At 42.2% G+C, this 5,855-nt stretch overlaps 1 pseudogene; it reads left to right on the top strand.

Moving 5' to 3' along the window:
- Positions 1-433: 433 nt before the first annotated feature.
- Positions 434-3,401, top strand: LOC100452578 (tyrosine-protein phosphatase non-receptor type 11-like; annotated as a pseudogene).
- The last annotated feature ends 2,454 nt before the right edge of the window (positions 3,402-5,855 follow it).

Raw genomic sequence — 5,855 nt, 5'->3', positions numbered from 1 at the left:
TGCTTGTCAGAGGGATTTCAAAGAACACACTGTTCTCATCCTTCAGATCGTGCCGATTGCTTCATGGGCTGCCCGAGATTACCATATGTTTTGTGCAAAGGGTGACTTCAAAACAAAACAGAATAGACCCTCTCTGTTTTGAAGCCTGTTGATTCTAAATGCTACACCATTGCAAATAGTTCTCTGGGTTTGTTTATTAGCAAGGGAAGCCAGACATCAAGGACCAACCACTTCCATTTTAAAAAGATCCCTGTTCATTAAAAATAAAAATAAAGGAGCCTGGAGTGCAGCGGCGTGACCATGACTCATTGCAGCCTTGACTTCCTGGGCTCAAGTGATCCTCCCACCGCAGCCTCCACTCCCGGTTAGTTTTTTGTATTTTTTGTAGAAATGAAGTCTGGCTTTTTTGCCCAGGCTGGCCTCGAACTTTTGGACTCAAGCGATCCTCCTGCCGCAGCCTCCCAAAGTGTTGGGAGCCACTGCACCCAGCCTACTATCTTTATCTTATAGAAAGAAAAGAAAGGAGGAAACTGAGGCTTGGAGACAATGGTTTCACCCAAATATCAGTGGTGTGGAGGCAGATAAAACCTATTGTTGACAAGAGGAGTTGATGGCAGTTTTTTGGCAAGGCCTAGTAAAAGTACCCCTGGAGACGTCACATGTTCCGTTAGAAGAAATGGAGCTGTCACCCACATCAAGATTCAGAACACGTGATTACTGGGATCCGTATTGGGGGGAAAAGTTTGCCACTTTGGCTGAGTTGGTCCAGTATTACATGGAACATCACAGGCAATTAGAAGAATGGAGATGTTATTGAGCTTAAATATCCTCTGAACTGTGCAGATCCTACCTCTGAAAGATGGTTTCACGGACACCTCTTTGGGAAAGAAGCAGAGAAATTAATTGAAAAAGGAAAATGTGGTAGCTTTCTTATACAAGAGAGCCAGAGCCACCCTGGAGATTTTGTTCTCTCTGTGCGCACCAGTGATGACAAAAGGGAGAGAAATGCCAGCAAGTCTAAAGTGACCCATGTCATGATTTGCTGTCAGGAACTGAAATATGACGTTGGTGGAGGAGAACGGTTTGATTCTTTGACGGATCTTGTGGAACATTACAAGAAGAATCCTATGCTGGAAACATTGGGTACAGTACTACGACTCAAGCAGCCCCTTAACACGACTCGTATAAATGCTGCTGAAATAGAAAGCAGAGTTTGAGAACTAAGCAAATTAGCTGAGACCACAGACAAAGTCCAACAAGGCTTTTGGGAAGAATTTGAGACACTACAACCACAGGAGTGCAAACTTCTCTACAGCCGAAAAGAGGGTCAAAGGCAAGAAAACAAAAACAAAAATAGATATAAAAACATCCCGCCCTTTGATTATACCAGGGTTGTACTACACGATGGTGGTCCCAGTGAGCCTATTTCAGATTACATCAGTGCAAATACCATCACACCTGAATTTGAAACCAAGTGCAACAATTCGAAGCCCAAAAAGAGTTGCATTGCCACACAAGGCTGCCTGCAAAACATGGTGAATGACTTTTGCTGGATGGTGTTCCAAGAAAACTCCCAAGTGATTGTCATGACAATGAAAGAAATGGAGAGAAGAAAGAGTAAATGTGTCAAATACTGGTCTGAAGAGGATGCTTTACAAGAATATGGGGTCATGTGTGTTAGGAACATCAAAGAAAGTGCTGCTCATGACTATATGCTAAAAGAACTTAAATTTTCAAAGGTTGGACAAGCTCTACTCCAGGGGAATATGGAAAGAATGGTCTGGCAATACCACTTTTGGGCCTGACCGGACCACGGAGTGACCAGTGACCCCAGGGGCATGCTGGACTTCCTGGAGGAGGTGCACCACAAGCAGGAGAACATCATGGATGCAGGGCCGGTTGTGGTCCACTGCAGTGTTGGAATTGGCCATACAGGGACGTTCATTGTGATTAATAGTCTTATTGACATCATCAGAGAGAAAGGTATTAACTGCAACATTGACCTTCTCAAAACCATCCACACAGTGCAGTTTCAGAGGTCAGGGATGGCCCAGACAGAAGCACAGTACTGATTTATCTATATGGCAGTCCATCATTATATTGAAACACTACAGCACAGGATTGAAGAAGAGCAGAAAAGCAAGAGGAAAGGGCACGAATATACGAATATTAAATATTCTCTAGTGGACCAGACGAATGGAGCCCAGAGCCCCCTCCCGCCTTGCACTCCAGCGCCATCCTGTGCAGAAATGAGAGAAGACAATGCTGGAGTCTATGAAAACGTGGGCCTGATGCAACAGAAAAGTTTCACATGAGAAAACCTGCCAAAACTTCAGCACAGAAAGTCCACAGATGTGGACTTTCACCCTCTCCCTAAAAAGATCAAGAACAGACACAAGAAAGTTTATGTGAAGACAGAATTTGGATTTGGAAGGCTTGCATTTTGGTTGACTACATTTTGATAAGCAAAATTTGAAACCATTTAAAGGCCACTGTATTTTAACTCAGCAATACCTCCTTCCCAATTACTCATTTCCTCAGATAAGGAGAAATCATCTCTACAATGCAGACAATGTTATATTTCATGGAATTTTGTTTTAAATTGAGGAAGCAGTTAAATGGTGTGCTGTATCTTGCAGATTATGGGGATTTAAATTCTAGTTATAGGCTTTTTTTTTCTTTTTATAACCCTAACCAGCTTAATTTTTTTTCTCATCATGGGGGATGATAAGAAGAAATGGTTTGGGAAAATTAAGTAACAACATCCTAGAAGGGTGAGAACAATCTCATTTACCATCATGTATCCAGTAGTGGATAATTCATTTTGACGGCTTCTATGTTTGGCTCAATGAGAATTACGCCAGTGCTTGAGACTGTCAGAAGCTGACTGGTCTACCTTTGCATTGGCATTAAAGAGTCATAGAAAAAGAATCATGGATATTTATGAATTAAGATAAAAAATATGGCTTTTTTTTTTTTTCAGCCGATGACCAGTTATAGTTCAGCTGTTGACTGAGACGATTGTGGTAGGAAAACACTTGCCATATTTTCTTTGCATTTGAGTAATTGTCTTGTACTTAGAAAAAAGGCATCTATGAATGACCAGTGTTTTGGGTTGTCAAATGTTCCTGACAAACTTACCCCAAAACTTTAGTGGCTTAAAACAACCCCACCCCCAACTGTTCTTCAATCTGAGCTGAGCTCAGCTGGGCTGTTCTTCTGCTAGACTGCAGGTGGCCACTCACGTGGTTAGCAGGTCAGCATAGAGACTGGGATGGCTGGGCTTCTCTCTCTGGCTGAAGTCCTGAGTCTCTCCTTCTCTGTGTTGTCTCTTTCAGTGGCTGGCTGGCAGGGTAGCTAGACCTCTCACATGCCAAGAGCTTGAAAGCAGAAGTGGCCAGGCCTTCTGAAGACTTAAGTCCAGAATTGTCGCAGCATCCCTTCTACTGCCCTCTGTTGATTATGATAATGATGATGATTTTTTCTAATCAGAAGAGAGCTGGAGTATGCCCTCTACTTACTAAACAAGTCACAAGCCCAGCTCACATTCAAGAAAAGGGTATGAAGTGGAGGTGCAGTTAATTGGGGGACCACTAGTATAAAAGACAGTCACAACCAGTGCCATGGAAAACCAAGGATATTAGCAAAAGAAGAAGTTGCTAGTGACGTTGGGAAGCTGAAGCTACTTACAGTAGCTGGGACAAGCTGAAAGTCAGACTGAGAAATAAGGGAGGGCCTTCAAGAAGCTTCCTGAACAATTTCTGCCAGCCCTGAGCTTATTTTTGGAACTAGCACTTGGGGAAACTGATCTTGTGAGGATGGATGTGTTTAGGAACACAGGGCTTTTGAGAACAGCACCACCTGACTGGGGCACCCTCAGACTTGGGAAATGTGATGCTTTCTTAATGTCACTGGTTTTTAATCAGGCCACAGTGAGAAGGAACAGCCCTAACAGGCCTCCAGCCAGGTTGAATGAGCTCATTTTTGTTTTAGCCAACCGGTAAGATTTGCTAATGTTCTACCTTAAATGCCTTCTCCAAAAACCTTCCTCTTTGCCTCATATGTTGAATCATCATTCGGTGCAGATATTTCAACGAAAATATCATTGGTTGACTTTTGTAATGGTAATAAAATGCTATGGCATCTTTGCCATGAAAAAATTTAAAAAAGTAAAAATAAAAATGAAGACATACTTCAATCAAATTAATGAAATTCTATATTTAAAATGTCTAGGCTGAGCAAAGTGGCTCAAGCCTGTAATACCAACATTTTGGGAGGCCAAGGTGGGAGAATTGCTTGAGCTCAGGAGTTTGAGATATGGGCAACAAGGTAAAACCTCGCCTCTACAAAAATCAAAAACATAGCTGGGTGTGGTGGTGCACACTTTTAGTCCCAGCTACTCAGGAGGTTGAAGCAGATGGATGGCCATAGCCCAGAAGGTCAAGGCTGCAGTGAACTGTGATCGCACCACTGCACTCCAGCCTGGACAGTAGAGCAAGACATTGGTTCAAAAAAAAGAAAAAGAAGCTTATACTGAAAAAAATGATTATTTTTATGAACTGCAATGCAATCTAATTGTGTTCACTATTGTAAAATTGTAAGATGTATTTAAAATATTAATTTCTAAATCTACATAGCAATAGAATGAATAGCCATGGTTTTTTCATATCTATCTATTTCTCTATCTATCTATCTATTATCTATTATCTATCATCTATCTATCATCTACCTATTATCTATCTATCTATCTATCTACCTATCTATCTATCTATCTATCTATCTATGCTGTGTACATGTATATGCCAAGCACTCTACTGGATGCTCAAATATATCAGTGAACAAAGCAGACTAAAATCTCTGCCTCTAAGAGCATACAATTCTAATGGGGGGAGATAAACAATGAATAAACTAATTAAGTCTGTTATATAGAGAGGATGGGAAATAGTAATAAGTGCTATGGAAAAACAGGCTGCAGGGAATGGCAGTGGGGAATGTATGCAGAGGGGTAGGTTGTAATTTTGAGTTGGATAGTCAGGGCACACTTCATGGAGAAGTTGGCATCTGAGCAGAGACTTGCAGTTCATGAAGGAGGGAGCCATGTGGCCATGGGAAAGAGGAGCACTCCAGGCGAGGGGAGCAAGCAGCCCATGCAAAGAGCCTGAGGAAGGAGTGTGTCTGGAATAATAGAGGAGTCCAGTGTGCTAGAGGCAAGGAGGTAGGTGGGGCCTAGAACATAATTCAGGGAAGGTGGATTGTGAATTGCCTTGTGGGTTTCAGGGAGGACTTTGGCTTTTACTCTTGAGTGCAATGGGGAATCATTGGAAGGTTTTGAACAAACAAGCAATGTGATCTGACATTTATTTTAAAAGAATTATGCTAGCTGCTATTTTCATAATAGACTGTAGGGAGCAAGAATTATGCTAGCTGCTACTTTCAGAATAGACTAGGGAGCAAGGACTGGAGCCAGGAGATCAGTTAGGAGGCTGCTGAAGGCAGCCAGAGGAGGGGTGCTGGTGGCTTGCACTGAGGGCATAGTGGAGTTGATGAGAAATGGCCAGATTCTGCATACAATCTTAACATAGAACCAGCAAAATTTAAGTAGAGATTCATTCATTGTGAGATGTGAGAAAGAGCAGAGTAAAGGAAGACCCAAGACTTTTGGCCCGAGTACTGGAAAATTTAGTTGGCCTCCACTGAGATTGAAAAGACAGAATATGGGGTTGTTTCGGGGGGACTTAGCAACTTCTCTCAGTCCCGTCAGAGGGTCACTGCACCTGAACCTACAACCTCACTTGGATACAGAGTCAAGAATGTAAATTCACTGTCTTTTTGCCAGTAAATCCCCCTTAGTTAAA

Source organism: Pongo abelii, chromosome 5 (assembly GCF_028885655.2).
Source record: "Pongo abelii isolate AG06213 chromosome 5, NHGRI_mPonAbe1-v2.0_pri, whole genome shotgun sequence".
Lineage (NCBI taxonomy): Eukaryota > Metazoa > Chordata > Mammalia > Primates > Hominidae > Pongo > Pongo abelii.
Note: the sequence above shows the minus strand (reverse complement) of the source record. Positions and strands in the feature narration are given on the sequence as shown.